Below are 5755 nucleotides of genomic sequence, written 5' to 3' on the forward strand. Positions count from 1 at the left end.
TGTTATGTGGAAACTAATTTGACAATAAACTATTTGTAAAAAAAAAAAAATGAAAATAGTCTGGTCCACACATAGGCACAAACCAAATGGAACCTGAGACCCTTTGGGGCCCCACCTGTGTGAGGAACCCCACTCTGGGAGGACGCTCCCCTCGCCCACCCACCATGGGCATGAGACAGTCATTAAGTGCCCCCTGGGCAGCACTCAAGGGTGCTTTTGTGAGGGAGTCCAAGATGAGAAATCCCGGTGCCCGCCCAGAGGGCGGCACCCGCCAGCTTGCCCACCTCTCAGCAGAATCCGGGCCCTGGGGGGCAGGAACGGCGCCCACACCCACCGCCGCTCTGTCACATGACCAAGGGGACATATTATAGAGTTTTGTTCCCAGGCTGCAGAAGGTCTGGCAGCCATTGCTCAACACAGTCCACGGGCCTTGAAGGCCACTCACCCCTGCTGGCCCCAGCCCAGGGCCCCAAGGCCAGCCTGCCCCCTGCAGCCCGGTCACCCCCCACCCCCACCCCGTCAGGCCAGCCCACAGCCGCCTGGCTCCAGCACAGTCCCCTCTTCCCCGTGTCTGCGCCCAGGCCTCCGGCCAGGTGGCCCTCAGGTGGGAGGGACTCCCCGTGCTCCCCCAGGGCCCCTCCTCCCTCTCCCACCTCCACAGGCTGCCCTCTGAGCACGGAGCTTGCTGACACTGCTCTTCTGAGTTCCTTGAGAAAGAGGACGTTGTGCGTCATTTCTGCACCCGTGTCCAGGCTTTCGGGTGGGCACGTGTGGGCTGGCAGGGTGCGGAGGGTCCCGGGGAACGTCCCGTGTGGGGGGCAAGCAGACCCACGCCCTGGGAAACGGTCAGATTGACGCCTGCCCGGCCCCAGCGCAACTGGCTTTGTTGCTGAAAGTGGCAGAATTGCTTTATGTGTTTTTAATATTTATTTATTTTGAGAGCCAGAGAGAGAGAGAGTCCTGAGCAGGCCCCACGCTGTCAGCACAGAGCCCAGCTCGAGGCTCCCATCTCCTGAACCTCGAGACCATGTCCTGAGCCCAAATCCAGAGTCAGACACTCAACCTACGGAGCCGCCCGGACGCCGCTGAGGACGAAGCCAGCAGAATTTCATGCATCTGTTTTTTAAAAACTAGCTTGATGTTGCTGCTTTGAAGGTCACGTATATTTAGGTTACGAAGACTCCCTCTGGGGCTCAGGTGGGGGCTGTCGAAACGGGGCTGCGCCGCCGCTGCTCCCGGGGACACGGGTCCGGGGGCTACAGGGCTCTGCCGGAGCGGCACACGCTGTCTCAGCAGATGACGGTCAACCAGGGACCCTGGCGTCAGAGCCAGGCACCTGCGGGGGGGGCACCCCTGCCGGCCAGGTGTCCTTGCTGCGGTGACTTGTTCTGTCCACGCTCACGGAGAAGGACGGAGAAGCGGGTCCGAGCTGGCGCCAGGCTGACCTCAGGCTCAGCACCTTCTGCATGCTATGCTCCCCAGGCTGTGCTCCCCAGGCTGTGCTCCCCAGGCTGTGGGCTCCCCAGGCTGTGCTCTCCTGACTTCTAGAAAGGCCGGTTTCAGTTTTTGCTTCCGTGACTCAGTCCGGGTGCCCAGCAGGCAGCTAGCTGTGCGGGCAGAGGGCAGCGCTGCCCAGGCAGATGCGCCTCTTGGGAACCCGCGCGGGAGAGGGGCTGACCTGGCGGCTTCGGGCCTGTGCCTGGACATCTGCTGGGCACGTCAGCGCTCACCTCGTGGCGGCTGCACGGGCACCGCTTCTGGCTGCTCAGTTCCCCTGTCTGTGGTTTTGACCCCAGTTTGTAAGTCCACAGAGTTAAGTCCAGGACAGGGGCAGCCAGGCCCCACCCCCTCGCACCAGACCCGCCGTCTGCTGCTTGTCTCGGGAATCACCTCCTTGCTGTTGCCTCGGAGAGGCCCGCGGGGAAGGTCCGTGCCCCACCCCCTTGGCACCGGGAGGCCCACACCCGGGGCAGCCCTGGTCAGGAGGCCCCTGAGAACGTAGGACCCGCCCTGGGCGTCAGCACTGGGAGGTCCCCGGCCTGATCAGGGACGGGCACCTGGCACTGTGGGGGGCAGGGCGAGGTACACGGCAGCTTAGTTTGCTTCTAGCCTCGCTGCTCCGTGCGGATCCTGGGCAATCCCCTTACCTCTGCTGGACTTTGGTTTCCTCCAAATGTAAAATGGAAGCAATACCAGCCTTTTTGTCTTACAGGGTTGTGTATGTGAGAGCGTTTTGGAAAGTTAAAGCATAAACATAAAACACATTAAAGAGAATAGGAGGTGCAGTGTCAGGTGTTAGCCAGGCTCCCGGGAGGTGAAACCACAGCTGAGAAAAGGGCAGGGAATTCAAGGGCCCCTAGCCCAGGGAGGCTAACGCCCCCAGGCCACCTGCTGGTGAGTGGGGTGCGGACACATCACCTGTGCAGCACAGACATCTCTCAGGAGTGTCCCGAGGGAACTCCAGGAGCTGAGGACCCCTGTTGCGCACGACTGTGCGGCACCATGCCCGGCAAATGGAACAGGGACACAGTGAAGCCGAAAACCTTTTCATTTTACCCTCCAACAAAACGGGTTTGTTTGCCTCTTTAGTTCAGACTGGCCTGCGCCCGAATCGGCTTCCTGCGTGAGGCTGCAGAAGGCCCTGGGCCGTTGCGAAGAGCAGCTCTGTGGATGCTGTTGAGAGAATTGCAACATGAAGGTTCAGGTGATGTTGACTTTACTCCAGACAAGTGCTCGGTCAGCAGAGGCTCCAGGGACGCTCTGTCCTCGAGACCCCCTGGCTTGCTTGTCAGAAGTTCTGTAAACAGACTGTGACTTTGTCTCGGTCCCAGTCCTGGGCGCTGCTACCACTTGGAGCAAGTGAAAACCCGAGTTGGCCCAGACAACGTGAGTGACCCTGTAAAACAGTATGTACGTTAGGAAAGAGCCTCACTGTGTCTCCACCGACATTTCCATTTGAGGCTGGACATAGTCAATGCCAAATGTGTTGGCTCATTGCAGGTGACAGGCTGGGAGAAGGGGGCGTGCCTGTGTGATGACCGAAACTTTGAGTTCTGAAGTAGGAGAGCATGTGTGATGACTCTGACTTTATGCTCTGAGGTAGGGGGCACGTATGATGACCCTGACCTTGAGCTTGGAGGCAGGGGAGCCTGTGTGATGACTGTGATGTTGAGTTCTGAAGTAGGAGAGCATGTGTAATGACCATGACCTTGAGTTCAGAGGCAGGAGAGTATGTGTGATGACAGTGACCTTGAGTTCTGAGGCAGGGGAGCATGAGAGATGACTGTGACCTTGAATACTGAAAAGGGGAAGCATGTGTAATGACTGTGACCTTGAGCTCTGAGGTAATGGAACATGAAGTATGACTGTGACCTTGAGCTCTGAGGGAGTACAACCTGAAGGATCACAGTGACCTTGAGCTCTGAAATAGGGGAGCATGAAGGATGACTGTGACCTTGAGTTCAGAAGAGGGCGGGGTATGTGTGATGATCATGACTTTCAGATCTGAGGCAGGGGAGCGTGTGTGATGACCATGACCTTGAGTTCAGAGGCAGGGCAGCATGAGGGATGACTGTGACCTTGAGTCATGAGGTAAGAAAGCATGTGTGATGACCGTGACCTTGAGTTTTGAGGCAGGGGAGCATGTGTGGTGACTGTGATCTTGAGTTCTGAAGATGGGGAGCATGTGTGTTGATTACAACCTTGAGTTCTGAGATAGAAAAGTATGTGTGATGACAGTGACCTTGAGCTGTGTGGAAGGGGAGCATGTGTGATGATCGTGACCTTGAGTGCTAACAGCTCTGGGTCCTAAGAACCATTTTCCGTGGCTGGATGTTGTGTGCTCCCTAGGAGTCAAGCCTGCCTTTGTCCATCTCTTCTTTGGCCAGATCCACCTCACGGGACAGCTGCCATGGGGGTCGCCCTAGGGTGGCCTTCTAACTGGATCCATCCATTGAGTGGGCCATTACTGATTATTGAGAACTTACTTTAACTAGTGCGTTTGTCGAAGCCGTGGGGCACCCCGGGCAGGGCCGACGCTGCGCTACGGACTTGGCAGGACAGGTAACAAGCGGGAAGCGAGGCCATCTCAGTTCCCCTGCGCGTCAGGAGGAGAAGAACATGGTGGTGAGCCGGCACAGCGCTGGAGGGAGAGGTGTGGGCGGGTGGCCGAGGAGCCCCCTCCACGGAGGTGCCGTTTGAGCCAGACGAGAGCGGTGGAGGGCTCTGCCCTTCCGGAAGCTGGTGGAGACCGTGGCCGGCGGCTGTTCGGACCAGCCCTTCCAGGCAGTGTCTTCACGACAGCACACCTGCTCCAGGGTGAGGGAGGCTGGGGGGGGGGACTGGGCACTGGGCGGGGGGGCGAGCCCATCAGTCTGATAGTGGGGGCTGCACAAGAGGCCGTCATTTCTGGCCAGCCGGGTTCTGGGTGCTTGACGGGTCGGTGTGCCTCCGTGGCCCCGGGTTTCAGGCCAGGATGCCGATCCTCGGGTGCCTGCTGCAGAGCTCCCGGGTTGGGGTGCGGCTCCCTGGGTGAGGGGCCACATGTGTGAGGGTGGGGACAGCGCGTGGGGAGGGCATGTGCAGGGGAGACGAGTGTAAGCTGAGTCAGCAGAGCTAGGATGGGAGGCGACTGCGGAGGGCGCTCCCGGCAGAGGGAGGGCCAGAGCCGGGTGCCTGGGGTGCAGCGAGCAGCCTGGGGGAGAGGACCCGGGGCGGGGCTGGGAAGCCGGATGGGCCGCCCGCCTCCCCCCTCCCCCCTCCCCCCCCTCCGTCTCTGCAGCCCCGCAGCTCACGGTGCCCGGATGCGAGCTGTATGCGTTTGCAATGATGTTTCAGTTACCGAGAAGCTGTCTTAATAACCCAGGGTGTGGGTGTGTGTGTGTGTGTGTGTGTGCGTGCGTGTGTGCGCATGCAGATTTGGGATGTCCTTAGTCGTTTCCGTCAAGTCCTTGCTAAGTTGGCAGGACCCATTCGTGATGACACACCTTGCAGTTTGCAGGGCACCTTGTTCCTCCTGAGCCCAAGGCAGCGAAGAAATGGACCCAGGCGCCCCCCACCCCCATGCACCTGGGGGAGGCTGCAGCCCCTCCTTCCGGAGCCTATGGGAGGTGGAGGAGGTGGAAATGTGGTCAGATAGGTGCGGGTATTTTGAAGGCAAAGCCGTCAGGATTGGGGGCCCCCAGACTTGGGGGACATGAAGAAGGGGGTGGTCCCAAGCGTTCCGTCCTGAGCGAAATGTCACCGCTGACAGCTCGGCAGGCGCTGTGTTCCTTCCAACGCTGGGATGACCTGAGGGCGCTCTCCGGCCAGTGCTGCCTGGCGGGGTCCAGTCTGCTGCTCCCGCTCCCTCTGGTGGCCGAGCCCTGCTGTCGCGGCGCTCCCGCGTCCCATTCTCCCCCACCCGCAAGGTGCTCTGGTGACCCAGGGGAGGTGAGGGTGAGGATTTCACAGCAACAGTGAAGCACATTGAAGCCAGGCTGCCCGCACGGTGCCTGTGGACCGTGCTGCTGATGGGACCCTGACCCTGAGCCGGTGTCCCCGAGTCACCAGGCTCCCAGCGAGGGCGTGACTGTGAAGGCGGCTGACAGGCAGGCCTCCGACGGGTGGAAACCAGCAGCCCAGTACACAGACAGACACGCAGACACGGCCCGGTACACGACAGACACGCAGACACGGCCCGGTACGCAGACAGACACGCAGACACGGCCCGGTACGCAGACAGACACGCAGACACGGCCCGGTACGCAGACAGACA

The 5755-nt window shown here is 60.2% G+C and overlaps 1 long non-coding RNA gene across 1 annotated transcript in view; it reads right to left on the reverse strand.

Moving 5' to 3' along the window:
- Positions 1-2530: 2530 nt before the first annotated feature.
- Positions 2531-5755, reverse strand: part of LOC120248696 — a 5266-nt gene continuing 2041 nt past the window's right edge. Inside the window, exons 2-3 of the long non-coding RNA XR_005532660.1 lie at positions 3987-4096; positions 2531-2896 (exon numbers count right to left, since the gene is read on the reverse strand). This is a non-coding gene — a long non-coding RNA (uncharacterized LOC120248696). The remainder of the gene's footprint in view (positions 2897-3986; positions 4097-5755) is intronic.

The sequence above is a fragment of the Hyaena hyaena genome, unplaced genomic scaffold (assembly GCF_003009895.1).
Source record: "Hyaena hyaena isolate Hyena2069 unplaced genomic scaffold, ASM300989v1 scaffold_603, whole genome shotgun sequence".
NCBI classification, from domain to species: Eukaryota; Metazoa; Chordata; class Mammalia; order Carnivora; family Hyaenidae; genus Hyaena; species Hyaena hyaena.